Here is a 24,746-nt window from a genome sequence, read left to right on the forward strand (position 1 = left end):
CATGAATCCTTGATAATTTATAAATTTTTTTCATGTCTTACAATGACCACTGTCTCCCTTAAAACACTTTTCTGTTGTTTGTCCTCCTGAGGAAATGACAAAAAAATTTTAAATCATTTTACTGTGTGATCATACAGCTCTTATCAAAATCCATACATATCCATTGTGTCAAGCACATTTGTACATATGTTGCCATCACTTTGAAAATATTTTCTTTCTACTTGAGCACTTGGTATCAATTCCTCATTTTTTACCTCCCTCCCTCATGAACCCTTGATAATTTATAAATTATTATTATTTTCATGTCTTACACCAACTGCTATCTCCCTTCACCCACTTTTCTGTTGTCCATCCCCCTGGAAGGGGGCCATATGTCAATCATTGTCATCGCTTTCCTCTTACTCCGCACCCCCTTCCCTTCCCCTCCTAGTATCGCTACTCTCATTCTTGGTGCTGAGGGGTTTATCTGTCCTGGATACCTGTGTTGTGAGCTTTTATCTGTACCAGTGTGCATTTTCTGGTTTAGCCAGATTTTTAAGGTAGAATTGGGGTCATGATACTGGTGGTGGCGGCGGGGGGGGGGGGAGTATTAAAAGACTGGAGCAAAGTTGTGTGTTTTGTCCGTGCTATACTACACCATGACCGGCTCATGTCTTCCTTGTGGCCCTTCTGACAGGGGATGTTCAATTGGGTATTGATGGACATTGGATCTCCACTCTGACCTCCCTCTCATTCATATCGATATGATTCTATTTTGTTTTGTTTTGTGTTTTTGATGCCCGGTACTCGATCCCATCGACACCTCATGATCACACAGGTTGGTGTGCTTCTTCCATGTGGGCTTTGTTGCTTCTGAGCTAGATTGCTGCTTGTTTATCTTCAAGCCTTTAAGAGCCCAGGTGCTGTATCTTTTGATAGCCGGTCACCATCAGCTTTCTGTGCCGTGCTAGTAGAACAAAGTGTTCTTCCATTGAGGGAGTGCTTGAGTGGAGGCCCAATGTCCATCTGCTGTCATAATACTTTATAAATAAATATATGTATGTAGATCTATTCCCTTATAAATATATTTACATATATACATGCCTATATATAGACATCTATAAATATCCTTTGCCTCCCAGTTCTTTCCTCTATTTCCTTTTTACTTCCCTCTTGTCCCACTATCATGTTTAATCGTCATTAGACTTTTATTAATTCCTCTCAGCTTCTTTGCCCTTGATTAAGCCCCTTCAAGCATCCTATGCCCTCCTCGCTCTTGATTTTAGATCACTTTTTCTTCCTTTGAAATAATTGCAATCTTAGTAATTGCAATCTCTGCACTGAAAGCAGACTTAAATAGCCAATTTTACACCAGTTTTCATTGCAGCATTATTCACAATAGCCAAAAAGATGAAAACAATCCAAATGTTTATAAATGGCTGAATGGATAAACTAAATGTGGTATATATATATATATATATACATACACACCACACACACTCAATGAAGTACTGTAAATGCTACGACATTGGATGAATATTTAAATCATTGTGCTAATGACATAAGTCACATACGAAAGGACAAATATTATATTATCCGTTTATACTGAGTATTTGGAATAGGCAAATTTATAGAGACAAATTAAATTGGAGGTTACTAGAGCCCATAGTTAAATGACAATGCAATTGTAATTTTTAATTATGGCAGTTTTATTGACATATAATTCATGTACCTAATACACTTCAATGGTTTGTTGTTAGGTATTGTTGACTCACTTCTGACTCAAATAAATTTTATCTTATATACATCTACAACAGAATGAAACACTGCTCAGTCCTGCTCCTTGTTGCAAGCACTGTGCCAGTCCATCTACTTGAGGGTTGTCGCCTTTTCCCCTGCCCTTCCACTTTATCCTGCATGATGTCATTTCCCAATAATATGTCCAAAGTACAGGAGATGAAGTCCTTGGATTCTCAATTCCATGGGAACATTCTGGTTGGCTGTACTTCTTCCAAGATAGACTTGTTTGTTTTCGTGGAAGTCCATGGAACTTTCAACATTCTTAGCCAAAGCAATATTTAAAACATATATTCTTTTCTGCTCTGCTTCATTCAGTTTTCAATTTTCATATATATATCTAAGACAAATGATAATACCAGGGCTTGGGTCAGGCATACCATAGTCCTCAAAGTAATATCCTTGCCCCTTTAATACTTTAAAGAGGGTTTATGTCACAGATTTACCCAGTGCAGTATGTTGTTTGATTTCTTGCCAGTTGCTTCCATGAGCATTGATTGTGGGTCCAAGCAAAATGAAATCCTTTACATTGAATTCTAATCCATACAGAAGACTGCAATCCTTGACATTCATTAGCATGCACTCCAGTTCTTCACCCATTTCAACCAGCAAGGTCCTGTCATCCGAAGATCACATGTTGTAAATAATTCTTCCTCCAATCCTGATGTCACGTTTTTTCTTCAGATAGTCTAGTTTCTCTGATTATGGCTCTGCATACAGATTGAAGAAATCTGCTCAAAGGATACAAATTCCTCTTGAATTTGTCATTCCCAGCCAAGTAAACCAAATAATTATTTTAAAATGTCCAATACCAGTCCATTTCAACTCACTAATGCCTAGGACATCTGTCTTTATGTATTCCATTTATTTTTTTACTATTTCCAGCTTTCTTGGATTCATGCTTTGAACATAACAGTTTCTTCTCATTTTGAGTCATGTCCCATCAGCTAAGGGAAGTCTTGAAAGCTTTAGTTCATCTACTTGATTGTTATTGAGAAGGTAGCTTTTCCTCCGTCATATTTTGAATGCCTTCCTCACTGAGAGGCTTATCTTGGAGCACTATATTTGAAAATGTTCCACTACTATTCATGATGCTTTCAGTGTCTATGTTCCGCTGTTCTTTATAAGGGTTTCAGTGGCTAAATCCTCAGGAATGGACAGTCTATTTCCTTTTTTTTGGTTCTCTGTTGTTAGTCTGGAAGCTCAATTGAAGCCTGTATATCGGATATGCCTGCTACCCTTTGAAATACTGGTCGAATAGCTTCCAGCATCAAAGCAATACACAAGCCACCCCAGTATGGCAAATTGATAGATAACTGGTAGTGCGATGGTGTAAATATATCTAAAAGGGTAGAGTTATTGTTTAATGGGTACGGAGTTGCTGTTGGGGTTGAAGAAGTTTTTTAACGAATTGTAGAGAGTGGTGATGGTTGCATAGCATTGTGAAGGTCATTAACGTCACTTAAAAATGGCTTGGATTGACCCTGTGGTTGCTACATGGGCCGAAAACATGCAATGAGTATGAGGATGGGGCAGAACTGGGCAGTGTTTCATTCTGTTGTGCATGTGAGGTGGAACTGACTTGACAATATCTAACAATATCTGAGTTGTCAAATTTTATCTTATATACATTTTATCACAATAACATATTTTTAAAGTTATTAGAACCCATTGAGAAATTTGATTAAATTTACTGATTTACAACATAAAAGTCCTCCACTTGCTCTTACCTCTCTATGTACATAAACATTGTCCCTCTTTTGAGGAAGTTCCCTGAAAAGACTTCTGATGTCTTTTCACTTTCAGCAGAAGGAAATCACCTGAAATGCAGACCCTGGGGCGCACCCTAGTGCCTCTGTTCTTTGTTGTTGTAATGGCAGTTTTCATTTCCCCTTTCATTTTTTTTTTGGTGGGGGAGAAAGAAGGTAAGCATTTTTTATGATGTTCATTAAGAATATTGAATATACAATGGACTTCAAGAAGAACAAACAGATCTGTGGTAGAAGAACAGTCAGAATGCTCTATAGAAGCTAGGTGGGAAGCCTTCTGCTCTTGTACTTCTAAAAAGGTTATGGGGAGAGCTCGGTCTTTGGACACTGACATCATGCTTGGTAAACTAGAGGGTCAGAGAAAAAGACGAATACCCCAAGACTGACACAGTCGCTGCAACAGCGGTCTCAATCATAAGCACACTCATGAGTAAGACACAGAGCAGGGTGGTGACTTATCCTGTTTTACATCGGGCCGCTGTAAGAACTCCCTTGATCTAAAACGATTCAGTAGTTTTGGCATCTTCAAGGCACTAAAATCTGTACTTTTAAATGCTCTGCATTTCCCCTTGGAGAGTGGACTTCGTCCAAGGCCTCTGGCGAGTGGCTTGCTGACTAAAAGCGGTAGACTCATCCTTATGAGCACATGAATTCTCCAATTTTATTTCTTCCTGTCTCTATCTTTGTGGGTGGGATAGATATGTCACGACATCACTGTTAACATGGATGGTATGTCACCGCCTGACCTCTCCAGAATGATTGCTGACACGCAGTGGGGCTTGTTTTGACACCACAGCTTCATCAAATGCTTACAAGTAACTCCCAGCTCTTCTCCTTCTCTTCTTTTCTTATAAGAGGATTAGCTTTTATTCATGTAAAATAGCTTGGAATTTCGAAACTTTAAGCCACCACATTATTCTAGGAATAGAAGTCATTCTGGGTTTTTATTTCTTCTCTCAGAGAACAACTGAGATTTTTTTAACCATCCAAATGGCAGGACCAGATTTAGAATCAAGTCAGAGCTATTTGAAAAGTGTACGAGACTATTTTGTTATATGCTGCATTGTTGCTAAAGATAAACTCATGTGCAATTTCCAATTTCCCCTCTCGTACTGCCTAGATTATAAACGTTGCTGGCATTTATTTAGATCTTCTCTTTTAGAAAGAAGCTTCAATTCACCACTTTCATTTGAGAATAGTTTTTAAAGGCTGCCATCTAAAAACCAAGGAGAACACTTTATTCTTGTTGTAAGCATAATAAAATGAAATAATAAAGACTGACATTAATTTGAACTTTACCTTGGAACATGTCCATGAAGAACAAAGGAAGCCAGACTAATGCTCTATTCCATTATCCTACATCTAAGACTCTGCGACAGTAAAATATTGCTTTGGAATTACTTGTTGCTTAGATGCATCATGAAGACTTGCCCTGATTGCTGTCTCTTATCTGTCTTTCTACTTTTTTTAGCCACTAATTTACTTCATTTGGATTCCTTTTCTTTCATATCCCACTATTTGGGTAGATAAGTTATGGGCTGATTTAGATGAATGGTCAATTCTCATATGGCAGGAAGGCTCACAAACTCAGCTTTGCTGTCATTCATTCCTCAGTATTTCAAGGGATATCATTGCTATGCTGTTCAGAATTTTATGGAGAATATTGGTCAGCTAATTTTTTCAGTCATATTATTTCATGTTATTGCTTCATATTCATAGGCCTCCTCCAGAGCTGACTTTGGTTCTACTTGGATTTATTTAAATAAGATAGGGAAATAAAGTTAGCTAAATGTTGATAGGCTTCCACATGCCTTTATTTAATATAAAATATCAATATGCTTACCACAGTATAGTAACATTACATGTTAAAATATTAAAATCAATGAACATATATAGAAAATAGAGATTAAGTAATATTAATATAATCCCCCCTCCAATTTACTGCCATCTACTTGATACCAGTTCACAGTGACCCAATACAGCAGTGGTTCTAACCTGTGTATCACAACTCTTGGGGGTCAAATGACCCTTTCACAGGCGTCGCCTAAGACCATCAGAAAACACAGAAGTATTTCACAATATGTAATTACATATTTTTTGTGATTAATCACTATGCTTTAATTATGTTTAGTTATGTTCAATTTGTAACAATGAAAAAACATCCTGCACATCAGATATTTACATTGTGATTCATAACAATAGCAAATTTCAGTTATGAAGTAGCAACAAAACTAATTTTATGGTTAGGGGTCACCACACCATGAAGAACTGTATTAAAGCGTCACAGCATTTGGAAGGTTGAGAACCACTGCTCTATAGAGTTTCCTAGACTAAATTTTTACAGGAGCAGAAAGCCTCATTTTTTTCCTGTGGAGTGAATGGTGGATTTAAACGGCCGACCTTGCAGTTTACAGCCCAACTCCAGACCCACCTACCACTTGGCTCAAATTCTAATTTTAGCAAACTTTTCAATGTAGACTGTCACATTGTATACCTGTTCTTTTAGAAAGGGAAGACCAGTTATAGATAAGGTGCATACTCACTCTAGTTTGCTGCCATTGTGTTGATTCCAACACACAGGCTCACAAAGAGGCCCCAAAAGCAGCACCCCTCCAATCTACACATGGAATTGAGCATGGTTATTTTTTTAAATGAATATATCCCAAAGAGAAGTTAAATATATTGCCTTTGATTTTAAGTTGGAATTAAGTTGCTAGATGCTAGGGTAGGGGTTGGAAAAGTTTCTTTTTAAAGAGTCATCAAACAAATAGTTTAGATTCTGAAGGCTAGGTGGCCTTTGTCCCAATTACTTGGCTCTGCTGTTGTAGCATAAAAGCAGACATAACAAAATACAGTTGAATGAGTGTGTACTTTTCTCATAAAACTTTATCCACAAAAATAAGGACTGGGTAGAATTTGGTCTGTGAACTATAGGTTTCTAAGCCTGGATTAGGACACTGATTTGAAGCACAGCATAGTTTATTGGTAAGTGGATTTTAACACAGCAAACTTTGTGAAGATTGTGGAGATAACTGAAAGAATGCTTTGAGATAGGATATCTATTTTATATTTTTTCCATAAATCCTGGCATCTTCGTTCTACCAAGATTCACATCATTTCATTCTACCAATATGGCGTTTGCACCTGAGTTGACAGTTTGACTAAAAGGGTAGAAACTTCTGATGATGACCACTTACTACTTATCTTTTTCTCATTACTTCCTTAGAAATAGCAAGACCTGGAATTTTACTACAACATTAGAATTTCTAGAAGCCCCGTTTACAGCAAATTTCATAAAGCAATCAATCACTTACCTTAGAAAGATCATTATAGGAGCAACTTGAAGTAGAATAAGCAGACTTATTACCATGTCATTTCACGCCTGTTTCTAATTTTTCACATGGCTAAGTATCACTTTATGTTGTTTTCTTATTACTAAGTATTTGAGAACTCATCTAAATAATTTTGTGCAACTACAGAAAACTTGACTAGCTAGGGGAGGCCATCTACATGAAGAAAGCAAAGGGTTATTAAAAAGATAAGAAATGAAGGAAACCCCAAAGTGGACGCCACACAGTGCAGAGTATCAAATGCAAATGGAAATGATGAAGTAAAAGAGCTGAATATAAAATGTCAAAGGATAGTTGGAGAAGACCAAGTAAAGTATTATAATGAAATGTGCAAGAACTGGATTTGGAAAGCCCAAGTGGAGGAACACGTTTGGCATAACCTCAAGTGAAAAAGCAAAGTTAAGCCTAGAGTTGTAATATTGAAGAATTCTATGGGCAAAATATGGAATGATGCAGGAAGCCACAAAAGACAATGAGCAAAGGACATGAACCATCTCTGAGTTCACCAACATAATGGCTAACGAACCTGAACAGAAGTTCTCAGGAGATGCAAATGAAAGCAATGATGAGATATCACCATATACAATGCCAGCCCAATTGCAAAACAAAACAGAAAACAACCACAGCTGGATAGGGTAAGGAGACACTGAAACTCTGGTATACTGCTGGTGGACTTGTAAACATGTAGAACTATTGTGGACATTGATAGGGTGCTACCTCAAATAACCGGAAAAAGGAATTCCATTCCACCCCCAAATACCTGTTAGGTATATACCCTAAAGAAGAGACATAGCATTCACTAAAAGTTACTTGCGCTCCCATGTTCATTGCAACACTGTTCACACTAGGAAGAAGCTAGAAACAACCCAAATGCTCATTAGTAGAAGAACGGATAAGAAACTTTGGTACATACACACAAAGGCATACTATGCATTACTTAAAAACAGGGATGCTGCCACTGAGAACCTCATAGCATGGATGGACTTGGAGATCATACCCTGTGTTAAGTTAGTCAACCCCAAGGGGCAAATATTGTATGAGACGACTGCTATAAGGATTAACAAAAAAGACAAAGACTTGCATAACAAAGAGAACAGGTTTTGGAAGTTACCAAGGGTGGTGGGTCGGGGGGGGGGGGGGAAGGGGGAGGTCAAGGAAGGGAGGATAAAGGAATGATCTAGAGCAGGAGTTGGCAAATTTTTGAGATGAAAGAGACTATTCTGTTCCTCACAACACTTTTAAAATTATTTGAAAGCCATAAATGTATTTGTAGAAACAAACGAAATCACCACTATCTGAATAATATCCTTGTAAATGTTTCAGTTTTACTTCAGAACCACATATGGCTCAAGAGCCGTAGTTCGCAGACTCTTGATCTCAAGGGTTGAAAGATGTTGACTTGGGTGAAAAAGGAGGATGGAGAAGAGTAATCAGAAAAGGCATTAGAGGGAGTGATTGCTGTTTGAACTATGAATTCAGAGTTGGTGGACTCAAATGTAAATCTCCTACTCAATTCACAATTAAAATGGTAAATGACAATGGGAAAAATACAGAATCTTTATACCAAAACCACTTGGTTGACATCCAACCATTTCAAGAGGGCACATATGAATAAAAACCACTGGTACTAATGGAAAACGTCCAAGTTGCACTGAAGGTTTTAGTGAAAACCCAGGCTCTGGGACTTGACGAAAGACCAATGGAAATGTTTAAACAAGCTAATGAAGCACAGGAAGCCATCACTTATCTATGCCAAGGAATTTGGAAACCTGGCCAATTTACAGGGACACAGTCACAATTGTGCCCATTCTAAAGAAAGATGACCCAACAAAAGGCAGAAATTATCATTAAAATCACATGCAAGTAAACTGTGCTGAAAATCATTCAACAACGGTTGCAGAATAATATCATCAGGGAATTGCCAGGAATTCAGGACAGATTCAGAAGAGGCTATGGAATAAGGGATATCATCGCTGATTTCAGATGGGTGTTGGCTCTAAATAAATACCAGAAGTATATTGACTTGTGTTTAACTATGCGAAGGCATTCGACTGTGTGGCTCACAACACAATAAGGATAACCTTGAGAAAAATGGGGATTTCGGAACACTTCGTTGTGCTCATAAGGAACTTTTATATGGATCGAGAGACAGTTGTGCGAACAGAATGGAGGAATCCTGTATGGTTAGGGTCAGGAAAGGTGTGCACCATGTTTGGATCTCCAACCAGGTGGGTTAACACTGTGGCTGCAACAATGCGCTAAAAACGTAGTATTTAATTTTGACTTAGCAGTGTTTCATTCTGTTGTGCACAGGATCTCTGAGGTGGAATCACCTTGTACTTAATTAATAACAAAGACATATATTCACGTATAATATATATCAGAAAACCACGTACTACTAAGTCTTATTTTCCACTGAGGACTGGAAGAGAAATATCCTTTATTAAGATCTTTCACATATGTTTTCGCTTTTAAATTAATTAAATTACTTTTACAGATGAATCATAGAGAAGATAAAGTTACTTGCCCAAGGTCACCCAACTAGTTAAGAGTGCAGCCAGGCTTAAAAACCAGATCTGTCTGACTCCACAGGCCCTGCTATTTCCACTACATCACAATACCTACAGGAAGCCACTTACAGTTCTTGGCAAGCTTTGTCTTTTTTTTTTTTTTAAGTCTAAGCTATTCTCAAGTAAATCATAGATGAACTGAGTAGCATGTTATGTGATTCTCTTACTATCATTTCTATGGTGGATACTTTTGTTTAAACAACCATAGTCATATAACAAGAATATTTCCAAATAAGGGTGACTTCCAAAAAGAATTTACATTCTTGGCAATCACTATGCATGCTTTGAGAATGCAACTACATTTATCATTCATCCTTTAAACTTTATCATCTCCCCTGTTCAGCAAAGAATTGCATGGTCATATATATATTTTTTGGTAAAGGGTATCTTGGTGATATTCTTTTTAAGGTCAATGTAATTAGATTTCCTGCAATGTGTTGAGTGTTCTGGAATTGACTTTTGTTAGGCGCAACCCTGTATACCTCTAAATATGGATATGAGTAATGGGTAGAAGCTAACATAAAGATCTTAAGATACAGATATCAAAGTCTGTGTTGTTGCACCAATTGAAACTAAAACATCATAGTGAATCATTGAATGATTAAAAAGTAGGGTACAGAGAATGGATTCTTAAAATTATCATAATGTATATCACATAGCAATCACTGTTATGCAACAATCCAATTATTTTCTATAACACCTATAGTTCAGACATTGCATTCCAATTGTGGAACTCCATGGTGGAGAACTGAAGGGAGGGGGGAAAATCTAACCTCAATCCTTCTCCTCCTTAGGGTTTAGTCATACCTGTGAGTTCTTATGTGGGTCTGAGGCACTAGGCTGGGGAACAGATTAGTATAAGTAGCAGTGATGAGATAATAGACATTAATCAGACAGCTACATTGCTCACTGCTGGGCTACTCACTTTTCTGACCCATATTCCTCCAACCATACCACTAACTTGTAGGGACCCTGTATAGGGGTTCTAAGACGATATCTTAATGGGAGCAGAACACCTCATTTTTCTCCTGCAGAGTAGCCAAAGGGTTTGAACTGCTGAGCTTTCTATTAATACCCCAATGCCTAACCCACAGCATAACCAAGCCTCTTTTCTGACCCACATCACTCATTGCCATAGAATTGATTTTGCTAGTGGAACAAGCTCCTTTGGTTTTCAATCATCTTTATAGGACCAGAAAGCCTTATCTTTCTTCCCAGTTTTCAATCTGCTGATGTTGCACTTAGCAGCACAATTCATTACCCACTACACTACAGGCTCTTCAGACCTACATCGTCATTTTAACTCAGAGGAACTTGGCAGTTCTCCGGCTGCTTCTTGGGCTTTTAGTATGCCAAGTCCGCACACAGACTTTCCTGCCAAGAAACACCTCACAGCCATTCCTATCAAAGGTCTGGATACTTCTATGTTGGAACTGCTGGGAAATGAAATAGAAGTCCTTGATTCTCTAAAAGAGTCACGTATTTCTTGAATTTCAGCCTTCTCCACTCCCCCAGTCTGAAAGAATCCATTTCCGGTGGGAGGAACCACTTTCTCCCTTTCTATACTTGTAACGTGCTCTGTGCTTATGAAACTTTTCTCTCTAGGGGTTTAGACTCTTATCAGGACTTCTTTGTTTTGTGCTTTGATATCTCTCTTCCCTCAAGACTGTGAGAATAGAGCCGACTAGCTGCTTGGGTGAAGGGAAGGAAATAGGGAAAATATGTTGAGAGAAAAAAAATCACTTAATATCTCAAAGATTAACCAGTCACCTCATCCACAAAAAAACTATTAAACCCGTTGCTTCAAGTATCTTTTGACTAAAGTGACGCTCTAGGACAGAATTGGGTTTCCAAGGCTATAAATCTTTATGGAACCAGACTGTCACATCTTTTCCCCAAGACCCTAAACCAGGTGTCCTCAAACTATGGCCCACTGGCCCCATGCGGCCTGCCGAGGACATTTATCCGGCCTGCCAGGTGTTTTTGCCCCATTTGGTTTTTTTTTTTTTTTTTTACTTCAAAATAGGATATATCCAGTGTGCATAGGAATTTGTTCGTAGTTTTTTTTTAAAAAAACTGTAGTCGGGCCGTAAAATGGGTCTGAGGGACAGTGAACTGGCCCCCTGTTTAAAAAGTTTGAGGACCCCTTCTTAAACATTCAAACCAGTAAAATTCTTCTCTGGCAGGTTTTATTAATGAACTTTGTAAATTGGTGAACTTAAGGAACTTTTATTTGGAGTACAAAATAATTGTGATATGGTGAAGAAAGGGCTACATTTAAAAATATACTTTTATTGGGGACTCTTACATCTCTTATCACAATCCACACATTCTTCCAGTATGTCAAGCACATTTGTACATGCCGCCATCATCATTTTCAAAGCATTCTCTTCCCACTTGAATCTCTGATATCAGCTCCTCATTTCTTCCCCCTCCCTCCCTCATGAACTCTTGGTAAGTTATAGATTATTTTTTCCATATCTTACATCATCCTCCATCATCCCTCACCCACTTTTCCATTATTCTTCCCCCTGGGAGGGGGTTCTAGATTGGTCCTTGTGATGAACTCCTCCTTTCTCCTCCAATGCTCTCCTCATCCTCCTGGTATCTCTACTCTTCTTGTTGGCCCTGAGGGATTTATCAATCCTGGATTCCCTGTGTTGTGGGCTCTTGTCTGTAACAGTGCATCTGCTCTGGTCGAATCTGATTTTACGGTAGAAGTGAGGTCATGATATTGGGGGGAAGGAAGCACCAAAAAACTAGAGGAAAGGTATATGTTTCATCAGTGCTATACTGCACCCTGATTGGCTCACCTCTCCTCTGTGACTCCTCTGTAAGGAGATGTCCAATTGTCTATAGATGGCATTGGCTCTCCATTCCATGCCCCATTCCCACCACCATTCATATGTTTTTATTCTGGGTCTTAGATGCCTGATACCTGATCCCATCAACATCTCATGATCATACAGGCTGGTATGCTTCTTCCATGTGGGCTTTGTTCCTTTCTGAGATAGATGGCCACTTGTTTATCTTCAAGTCTTTAAGGCCCCAGGCGCTATATCTTTTGATAGCCGGGCACCATCAGCTTTTTTCAACACATGTGCTTATGCACCCATTTTGTCTTCAGTGATCATGTTGGAAGGTGAGCATCACAGAATGCCGGATTGTTAGAACAAAGTGTTCTTGTGTTAAGGGAGTACTTGAGTTGAGGCCCAATGTCCATCTGCAACTTTAATTCTTAACATACAGATATGAGTACATAGTTCTATTCCCCTCACATTATATGTATATTTACATATGTACATCCCTGCTTTTAGGCCACTATAAATGTCCTTTGCCTCTTGGTTCTTTCCTCTATTTCCTTTTCACTTCCCTATTGTGCCACTATCATGTCTGGCCTTCATTCGGGTTTTGCACGTCCTCGCTGCTACATTGCCGAAAGGGCTACTCTTATGAGTGTTTCCATCATCTCTTTGTCTTCAGAGAACAGCGTTATAGAAGTGCTTTGGCTTGTCAACCTCAGCAAGTTGGTTGTCCTCTCTCCTGTTGGCATCCTTCAAACGTCCTCTTTCATTTGTTCCTCAGAATGGTTTTGCAGGTCCAGGTAGCAACCAGCTCTTAGAGAAAGTTGTTTGGTTGAGGTCTGTAGTTCAAGTAATGTCCATTTTAACCCTCAGCTACAGAATCAATCCTTTTCAGGTGGATGGAGGGGTGTCAAGTTACCATTGATACTGGTGATGGAGAAGTTGATTGGTAAACAAACTGCAGGTGCAAGTCTTCTGAAATGGTTAGATGCATTGGAAAGGAACTGTCTGGCTCAGAAGCTGAGAATTTGGGCATTTTATACAACAAGTTCACGAATGGAAGAATGTGATTAAATGAAGCCTCAGTGGGCTATATTCCGTGCAGAGTTATGAGAACAGAAAGATACACTGCAGAAGGCCTACCAGCTGTTGGATAACTCTAAGACAACAGTAGCGCTGACGGATGAAGCAGCATAGTTTAATAATTGTCAGCTGCACTCTGCAGTCTGACTGCCTGAGTTCATCAGCTAGTCCCACCATGCACAAATTGTGAATTATGGGCCGAATTATTTTTTCTTCCTGTGTCTTTGGTTCTTTATCTGTGAAATGGAGGTAATATTTGAATCTGCCTCATGGAGCTGTTATAAGGTTGGGATAAGCTAATATGAATAAATTCTTTAATACAGTGCTTGACTCTGAGTAGCTATTACATGTTAGTTGTTGTTAAGAAATAACTATTACCTTGTAGAAAGAGGGCTGGTGGTGCTATTGGATTAATATTCACCATCTAACTTCAAGGTTAGTGGTTAAACCTCACCAGCTTCTCATGGGGTCATCTGTCCCCTGAAGTTTTACAGTCTCAGACACTCTCTATAGGGTCACTGTGCATCAGAATCCTAGGACATGTCCTTGTTCTCATTTGAAACCTGTATATGGCTCATGAGGTAGTTGTGCAAGCAGAACGAGGGCATACAGTATGACTTTAAGTCAGGAAAGGTATGTGTCAGGGTTGCGTTCTCTCACCATGCTTATTTAATCTGTATTCAAAACAAATAATCTGAAAAATTGTATTACATGAAGAAGAATGTGGCATCAGGATTGGAGGAAGGCTTATTAACAACCTATAATATGCAGATGACACAACCTTGCTTGTTGAACACATGGAGGACCTGAAGTACTTGATCATGTAAATCAAGGATAGCAGCCTTCTATATGGATTGCAACTCAATGTCAAGATGCCTAAAATGCTCACAACTAAACCAGTAGGTAACGGAGATTATAATAAGTGGAGATTATGATAAACGGAGAAAAAATTGATGTTTGTGAAGAATTTTTTCTTGTTTGGATCCACAATCAAGGCTCATGGAACCACAATCAAGAGATGCATTGCATTGTGTCAATCTGCTGCAACAGATATATTGAAAAGCAATCTGTTGAAAATCAAGGTTGTTTCTTTGAGGACTTAGGTGCACCTGACTCAAGTCATGGTATTTTCAATCACCTCCCATGCATGTGAAAGTTGGACATGGAATAAGGAAGCCCAAAGAAGAATCAATGTGTTTGAATTGTGGGTGTGGCAAAGAATATTGAAAGTAACATGGACTGCCAAAAGAACAAATAAATCTGCCTTGGAAGAAGTACAACCAGAATGCACCTTAACAGCAAGAACGTTGAGACTTCGACTCATGTACTCTGGACATGTTTTCAGGAGAGACTGGTCCCTGGAGAAGAATATATCATGCTTGGTAAAGTAGAAGGGAGTGAAAAATAGGAAGCCCGTAGACAAGGTGGATTGGCACAGTGACTACATTGATGTGCTCAAACATAACAAGAATTATGAGCATGGCACAGTCTCGCCCTTGTCAGTGTGAGTTGGAACCAACTAGATGGCACTTAACAACAGCAGCATGAGTTGGAATCAACTCGGTGGCAGTAGGATGACTTATAGAAATATCTTAATAAAAGAAGATCAATGTCTATGTGAAGATTTAAGAAGAGCCAAACCAAGCCCATCATCATCCAGGAGTTATTTTGCTGTTCTTCAATCAACACAGACATTTATTTTCCCTGAATATATTACAAAGCTATTTCTGAAGATATAATGATGTCTAATTCATACATCTAAGAAACCCATGGATCATTAGATCCCATGATTAAGTTTTAATGGAAGTGTGACTGCAAGGCGCAATATGATGAGGAGAGTATATTTTCAGTCATTGATGGTTATAAAATGAAAGATACTTAAGAACAATAATGTGTTTAGATTAATTTGAAGGGAGAGAGATGTAAGATACTCAATATCACTGGTACTTGAAGATGGAAAAATAAAACAGTTATGAAAACAAATCAAACCCATTGTTAGATTACTTTTAAACAAGCAACTCCAGCTTTCAATGTGGAGCTTTCCACAAGCTTTCAGGAAGCAACAAGCAGATCTCTTTTTTCTTTTTTGGTGGTTTCCAATATCATATGAATATTACTTTTAGCCTTTGATTGCTCCAAGTAAGCTCCAAGTGTAAGTTGTGTACACAGTTTCCCAGGCCACGATTCTTTCCTGGGAGTTAGTGACTGATGACATTACAGAACACAAAGCACATTGTCCTGTTGTCATTCTGCAATCCAAAGAGCCAGGATTACCCTGCAGAAACCTCATCCTTAATGTCCGCGGCACTGAAAAGGGCGTATGACAAGGGAGAATTTAGGGCCAGGATCTCCAAAGGAACTTTTTTTCCCCATCCCTCTGGCTTAAATTAGCTGGAGACACTGAAGAATGCAAGACAATATTTTATGCATAAAAGCCACTGTTGGGGTGGTTCTGGAAAAAATGTTTCAACTAAAACATTGGACTCTTAGCATTTCTGCCAAACCAGTTAATTTTTGTCGTTCGTGAGGGGCAGCAGCACGAGACAAGTGGCCTTTCCTCCTAAGGCTACACATTCTCCTTCTGGCAACTCAATTTGAACTTATGATTTATATAGTTTGTTTAATTAAAAATATGAAGAATTTGGATTCTCAAGTTCTTTCCCACATTCCGATTCCCTATATCTAAGCCTTCAAGGATTTCCCCCCAAGAGCTTGTATCCTCTCAGAGAAATCAAAAAGAAGCCCGCTCAATATTCTTCGTTCCTTTTCTTCCCAGGCTCATCCACACGATGAGATTGAGAAATCCTATTACCCGCTTCCGATTTTGTTAACCTCTCTAGTTACCCTAGAATCTAATATGACATTTAATGAACGTATTTGCAAAGTATTTAATGAGTCTTTAAATATAAAGACCATGAAGTATAAATCATTACAAAATTATTATTGTGTGCCTTCCCATTGTTTCTAACTCGTGGTAACCTGAATGGGACATAGTTAGAACTGCCCAATATGATTTTCTTGGTTGCAATCTTTATGGAGGAGCCCTGGTGCCACAGTGATTAAAGCACTTGATAGCTAACCAAAAGGTGTTCCGAAGGGGAAAGATCTAGTGGTCTGCTTCCTTAAAGATTTACAGTCTTAGAAACTTCATGTGGCAGTTCTATGTGTCCTATGAGTCATCCTTGACTTGAATGTAGTGGTCTGTTTACTTTTTTAATCTTTATGGAAGTAGATCATCAGATCTTACTCTCTTGGGGCCACTGAGTGAGTCAAATCTTCCAAGACTTTGGTTAGCAGGCAAATGCTAAATCCTCTTACCAATAGGTTTCCTTGTAATAACATAATATAAATAACTCTTTTGGAGATCACAAGAAGTTCTGGGATGTTGTAATTAACACAGGAATGGCTTGGATTTAATTTAATGATAAAAATTGAAAATTCATAACACATTTTAGTCAAGTTTGGTTCTCAACCTATTACATATACAAGGGGGTATCCCCCCCAAACAGAAAAAGTTCCACTGGCTGGAGCTTTTGTAGTACACATGTTTCCTGTGAGGTGAGCGTCGAGCAACTCGCTCTAAGTTAGTGTACCCAGTGGCATCACCTGGGAAGGTTCTCTCTGATTACAGTGAATTTTTTTAAAGCAGTTTTGCTTGAACCTCATATTTTATAATGACCAATTTAAGAGAACTGCCTGCAGCTGTGAAATTTTGTTTCCTGCTTTGGAAAAATGCCACAGAAACTGTTGTGATGTTGAACACAGCTTATAAGGACAGCACTATGGGGAAAACTCAAGTGTACAGGGTTTTTCTCATTTCCAGAAATGGTGAAATGTTCATTGATGACAAACCGCATTCTGGATGTCTGTCAACTTCCTGAATGGACAAAAAGGTTGACAAAATTTGTGCACTTGTGCTCAGACTGATGACAGAACACTGAAAAGAGGGGGAAGCGATCTGGAGTACCTTGAAGCTTGATTCAGTGAACTTTAACGGAAGAGTTGGGAATGAGAAGTGTTGCTTTGAAATTTGTGCCTTGGCTTCTGACTAACCAGGAAAATGAGTGTTAAGTGGAAACATGCCATGCTTTGAAAGAACAGCTCTGAAGTGACCCAGACTTTTTCCTTAAGGTCATTACCGGTGACAAGACATTGTACTATTCTTATTTTTAGATCATTTTATTGAGGACTCACATAAGTCTTATCACAATCCATACATCAATTGTATAAAGCACATTTGTTCTTTAGTTACCCTCATCATTCTCAAAACATTTGCTCTCCACGTAAGCCCCTGGCATCAGCTCCTCATTTCCCCCGCTCCCTCCCTGCTCCCCCCCTCTCTCATGAACCCTTGATAATTTATAAATGATTATTTTGTCATATCTTACACTGTCCAATGTCTCCCTTCACCTACTATTCTGTTGTCCGTCCCCGAGGGAGGCGGTTATATGTAGATCCTTGTAATTGGTTCCTCCTCTCTACCACACCCTCCCTCCACCCTCCTGGTATCGACACTCTCACCATTGATCCTGAATGGATCATCTGTCCTGGATTCCCTGTGTTTCCCATTCCTATCTGTACCAGTGTACATCCTCTGGTCTAGCCAGATTTGTAAGGTACAATTGTCATCATGATAGTGGGGAAGGAGGAAGCATTTAGGAACTAGAGGAAAGTTGTATGTTTCATCATTGCTATACTGCACCCTGACTGGCTCATCTCCTCTCCACGACCCTTCTGTAAGGGGATGTCCAGTTGCCTACAGATGGGCTTTGGGTCCCCACTCCATACTCCCCCTCATTCACAATGATATGATTTTTTTTTCTGATGATGCCTGATACCTGAACCCGTGGACACCTCGTGATCACACAGGTTGGTGTGCTTCTTCCATGTGGGCTTTGTTGCTTCTGAGCTAGATGGCTGCTGGTTTACCTTCAAGCCTTTAAGACCCCAGATGCTATATCTTTTCATAGCCAGGCACCATCAGCTTTCTTCATCACATTTGCTTATGTACCCATTTGTCTTCAGTGATCATTTTGGGGAGGTGAGCACACAATCATATGATTTTTTGTTCTTTGCTGTCTGATAACTAATCCCTTTGGCACCTCATAATCACACAGGCTGGTGTAGTTCTTCCTTGCAGGCTTTGTTGCTTCTGAGTTAGATTCCTGCTTGAAGCTTTGAAGACCCTAGACAGTCTATCTTTTTATAGCCAGGCTCCATCAGCTTTCTTCACCACATTTGCTTATGCACTCGCTTTGTCTTCAGCAATCAAGTCAGGAAGGTGAGCATCATGGAATGCCAGTTTAAGAGAACAAAGTATTCTTGCGTTGAGGGAGTACTTTGGTGGAGGCCCAAACATTGTGCTATTCTTATGACCCAAAAGCAAACATTAATCAAGCCAGTGGACGATGCCATCGTCACTTTACCCAAAAAGAGTTCATCAAGTGAAATCAAAGATCAAGACAATGATCGTTTGTTTTTTTAGTGCGAGGGAGATACTGAATTTGGAGTTCGTTCCACCAGGTCAATCTGTTAATTGTGCTTTCTAATAAGAAGCACCAAAAATATTACATGTGTAATATTTGGTCTTACAGTGCAAGACCAAAAAAAAGGCCTGACTTTGGGCAGATGGGGTTTTTGCCACCATGACAATGCACCTGCTTACGCAGCCATCTCAGTGCATCAGTTTTTGGCAAAACCCAGCATGCCTCTTTTGCCCCATGCACCTTTCTCACCTGACCTTGCTCCATGCAACTTCTTTTCATTTCTGTTAATGAAGAGGGACATGAAAGGACAGAGACTTGATGACATAGAAGAAGTGAAGAAAAGAAGCAAGGGAAGTGCTGTCAGCCATCCAAACAGATAAATTTGAAAGATGTTCCCCAGAATGGAATCACAGATTTGGCAAATGTATTAAGTGTAATTGAAAGTACTTTCAAGGTGATATGGCTGTTTTTTTTAAAAATTAAATACATAGCTTTGAAAAAAATCCAGTTATTTGGGTTATCTCCTTGTATAGACCACACACATACACACACACACACACATATTTGTGCTGTGCCTAAGGGTAGATTTTGACTCATAGTGACTCCATTTAACTGAGAAGAACTTCCCCTTAGAATTTTTTAGGCTACAATTTTTATAGGCACTCCTAGAAAATCCAATGTTGTACCCCTAGACATTGTCAACTTCCTCAAATTATGAAGTGTCTTGCCTTGTGATGGAAGCATACTTTGCTTATTAAATATTTTTGCTCCAAAATAAAACCACTTTACCGGAGCCAACTGTCAGATTTCTCTTTATCTGAGCCACTGGTGGGTGAGTAGTTGACCAGCCAGTGAAAGAGTTAGCAACCGAGTAGTTAATCATTGTGCCATCAACTGACTCTCTTCCTGTACTATCTACAATATACACGTACACACAAAAGGGATTATCTCTTAATTCAAAATTTCCACTAACTTTTTGAAGCCCTCCCCCCATGTATTTCATGAAACTTTTCATTCATTTTATGTCAGGAATTTCCATTCTATGTTTTTAAAGAACAAATTTATGAACAATTTCATAGGTTGTTAAACTTAGGAAACTAAATTCCTGGTAGCATTCAGGACACAGGGATAACCCTGACATACACTACACTGTTTCATTTAGGATATTAATATACTTCAGTTGCTAAACTAAGCTACATAACTGTTCTCAATTTTTAGTATACCGACTTTTGACTAATCACCTTCTTCCTTGCTTCACAATTTCTGACATCTTTGAGCAATTAACATTTTCAAAAGTTCAAACAAAGGGTAAAATGTTAGCTCAGCTCTAATATCAGTTCCCTTCAAAGCTGAATATTGTATCAGTATTAGACTCTTTAGTCTTCTTTACTCTTTGAGGATATCTGTATTGAATAGAATTGGCTTACGCTAACTGGTCTTACTCATCTGGTAGATAGTTACTAATGCGATATGAATAGCAAGACAGTTTGGTTATGACATTGCTGAGCTGTGGCTATAGCATTTTGATTTATTTCACATGTCTTTTTATCTATTTTTTCCTTTCCCCATTCAAGTCTAACTTGTTATTTGGGAAAAAGAACAACAACTTACTATCAGATATGTTGTAGTATATGTTACCATCTCACAAACCATTTTCTATTCAGTTTTCACTTTTGTACTGTCACAGGGCCAGATTTTAAAACAGTTACTTTGAAGCATTCTGAGTTGGTTTGGTCCTTAAGACAACACAGTAGCCAGAATTGCAAGTTCCAAGTCTGGTTAAGAATGTAATTTAAACAGTCAGGCAGTGATCCAGCTCCCTGCTCAGTCCTCGAACCCCATAAAAAAATCAAACTTGGTTATATCAGTCCTGTCTAAAGGTTTATAATTTGAGTAACATTCTTTTAAAAGATTAGTTTTCCAGAATGTATCTGGAAAGCATTTCTGGGGAATAGAAATACCATGGAAAATAGCCACAACAATAATATATTTGACACATTGCAAACTAATCACAAGTGAATTATTGGATAATATCAAGATCATCCTACGTGAAGAAAGCAAAATTTAATAATAAGATGAGCAAGAAAGGAAAAACCTTGCTCTTGAAATAAAAATACTAAACAGATTTCAAAAGGAGGCTCTAGAAGATACAGGAAAGTTTTGGAATGAAATATACAATGATCTGGAGTAAGACGACAAAAATGAAGAACTTACTGGGCACATCTTAAACTTCAAGAACTGAGGGAAAAATTCATTTCAAGTTGAAATATTAAAGGATTCTATGGTTAAAATAGTGCATTATATAGGAAACACAAAAATAATACTTAAAAAACAGTAGGAACCCAGAGTCACTGTTATAAAAATAATGGATGGAGATTCAAACCTTTCAAGAGGTGCCATATAATAGAAAACTGATGCCATTGAAGGAAGACGTCCAAGTCACACTGAAGGCACTGGTAAAACAGGACTCCAGAAGTTGATGGGTTATCAGTTAGAGGTTTCAACAGATTGATGCAATGACAAGCAATTTGGAAGACAGCTACCTGGCCAACTGACTGAAAAAGAACTGTATTCCAAACTGCTTTCCAAAAAAACTGATAAAAATATGGAAAATAGCTAAGAATATTATTAATATCACACACAAATAAAAGATAACAGTTGCAGCTATTTGCCTCCAAGGAATTGCCAGATATTCAAACTGGATTCCAGAAGGATGTTTAACACAGGATATCTTTATTAATGTCAGATGGATTTTGACCCAAAGCAGAAAATACCAGAAAGGATGTTACTTTTGCTTCATGGACTATGCAAAGGCATTCTAAAATGTGAATCATAAAAAAGCTAAGCATAACATTGTAAAGAATGGGAACCCAAAACATTTATTTGAGCACACGTAGGACTGGAAGATGGACCAAGAGGCAGTCCCTAGAGGAGAGCAAGGTGAGAAAGCCTGGTTTAAAATCAAGAAGAGTGTGTTTCTAAGTTATATCCTTCCACCATACTTATTTAATTTGTTTGATAATAATTTGATATGCTGGAATATATGGAGAAGAATGTGGAATCAGGATTGGGGGGACTGTTCAATCCCCCCGCCTATGATACGCAAAGGACACAGTCTTGAGGTACTTACTGATGAAGAAATAAAACTACAGCTTTCAGTATGGATTACAACTCAATATAAAGAATACCAAAATCTGGACCAACTGCAATATCATACATGGAAAAAATATTGAACCTTCTGAGATTTCATCTTACTTGGATCCACAGTCAGTCAACACCTCTGAAAGCAGGAGCTGAGAAATCAAAGACAGATTGCACTGGGAACATATGCTGCAAAAGACCTGGTTAAAGTCTTAAAGAACAAGGATATCACTTTGAATTTTAAGGTGCATCTGACTCAAGCAATGATATTTTCCATTGATCATCTCATTTACATATGAAAGCCAGTTATTGATTAAGGGATACTGAAGAAAAATCGATGTATTTGAAATATGTTGTCCAAGAAGAATATTGAGTAGACCATGAACTACTCTGGTAGTGGTGTGTGTTACATGTTGACCTGCTAACCACAAGGTCAGTAGTTTGAATCTACCAGCTGCTCTACAGTAGAAAGATCTGGCTTTCAACTCCTGTAAACAGTTAGAGTCTTGGAAACCCATAGGAGCAGTTCTACCCTGCTATCTAGGGTTCCTGTGACTCAGAATAAACTCAGGGGCAATGCAGGATGGACCACCAGAAGAACCAACAAACCTGTTTTTGAAAACTACAACCACAATACCCCTTAGAAACAAACAAAATTCCCACGTACTTTTTACACGTTATTTGTGGGGGGACCAATCCCTGGAGAAGGACATCGTGTTTGGTAAAGTAGAAGGTCTGTAGAGAGAGAGAGAGAGAGAGAGAGAGAGAGAGAGAGAGAGAGAGAGAGAGAGAGAGAGAGAGAGAGAGAGAGAGAGAGATACTCAATGAGATGGATTGTCACAATGCCTGCAACAAAGATTTGTAATGTGACAATGAGTGTGAAGATGGCACAGGACTAAACGATGTTGCACTAGGTCCCTATGAGTCAGAATGAATTTGAAGATGCCTAAAACATTACAACATGAAAAAGAGAAATACATGTAGGAGAAAAAGTGTATCCTTTTTATATGCATTAACCATGTTTCTTTTTCATTCTGGTTTTAGCATTTGACTCTATTATGTTCACACCTAGGACACTGGTTGTTTCCCACAGACCATTAAGTCTTTCCATTCATCTCAAAATCATTCGTTATCATTTCCAAGTGCGTTTTGACTTAGGCGGTGCTTTGTAAAGGATACACCCAAGGGTAGAGGTGAAATGCTGTCAAAGACTTGGAATACAAACAAGAAATATGTGTCTTTATCCAGAGATATTCCCCAAGCTGAATCATGGATGTTAGTACTTAAATATATTTTGTCATTTTTTGCATAAAATAGTCATTAAATCCTTGCACAACTGTCTAAATTTTAAAGGCTTTAAAAACTGTTTTGTTGACATATAATTCACATATATTCACATTTCAATAGTTCAGTCATATTCAAAACAGTTGTGTGATTATCACCTTAATCAATTTTAGAACATTTCTTCTTCCTTGTATTCATTGTTGTTAGGTCCCAATTACTCACTAACCTTTCCCTGCCATGCCCCTAGGAAACTGTTCATCCAGTTGCCGTTCCTATAGAATTACCTATCCTGGATTTCATATGCAGAACATACAAAATCATTAAAAACTGTCAGAAAATTCAAAATTCTCAAATGAAAATGAAGCAGAAAATATTAAAAACTGGAACAATGTACTTTGGATCAAATGGGAAATCAAATGACAAGGTGTCACATTTCGTCCTAACTAAAACTGCAGTTATCCACCCTACCGGGTATCCTGTCCGATAACAAGGCCTTTCCCATCCGTGGTCCAGTCAGAGGAAATGCACCAAAGGCTTATCTGCATGTGGCAGTGGTGGCGGTGGTGGGGATCCTCAAAATGGTTTGGGGGCTTTCACTGCCATGCACAGACTTCTGCAAACTGGGTGTTCAGATTTTAAGCTCCAATAACATTACCTAATCCTGATTTGAATTTTATAGTTTACAGTCCTTAGAATTCAAGTGTCACCTCCTCTAGAATGCCTTCCTTCATTCAATTCATAGGTAATACAATTGTTTTACATACACAGGTAATACAATTATTTTAGAAATTCTTATGTGGGTAACAATGGTTTAAATGTAGAAAATCAACCAGTAATAGTTTTTTGGAACACAAAGGTTTTATTCCAAACTGATAATAGAAATGGTGCTGCACCAGGAAGCATTTAATTCCTTTATGCATGAGTTGGGGGCCTGAATTAAGGGCAGCTAGCAGCAACCAACTGAAAAATGAAACCAATTGTCACGGATGCATAGTGACCCTATAAGATAGAGTAGAATTGCCCCATATGGTTTCCAAAGCTGTCAATCTTTATGAGAGATTTTGCCACTTTTTTTTTACAGAGGGACTGGTGGATCTGAATTACTGTCCTTTCAGTTAGCGGATGAGCATTTAACCCCTGTGTTACCAAAGCAACATTTGACCAAAAAAACTGTGTTAGATGTTTTGAAATAATTATCATGCTTAATTCTTACAATTTGATTATAAAATAGATAGTATTTATCCCCAATGAGCCAAAAGATAACTGGAGTGGAAAGAGATTAACTTTCTTAAGGCTATACAACTATAGATGAGATAGAGGCAAAATTTCAACTCAAGATCTGTACCCAATGTTCTAAACCACCTTAATATTGTTTCTCCAAGAGGGGCACTGCTGTTATGTGATGATTTTAGTTGGTCTAGGAGAACATTTGAAATGAATAAGGATCTATTTAATAATTTTATTAAAAAATATAGAGAATAGG

The sequence above is a fragment of the Tenrec ecaudatus genome, chromosome X, assembly GCF_050624435.1.
Source record: "Tenrec ecaudatus isolate mTenEca1 chromosome X, mTenEca1.hap1, whole genome shotgun sequence".
NCBI classification, from domain to species: Eukaryota; Metazoa; Chordata; class Mammalia; order Afrosoricida; family Tenrecidae; genus Tenrec; species Tenrec ecaudatus.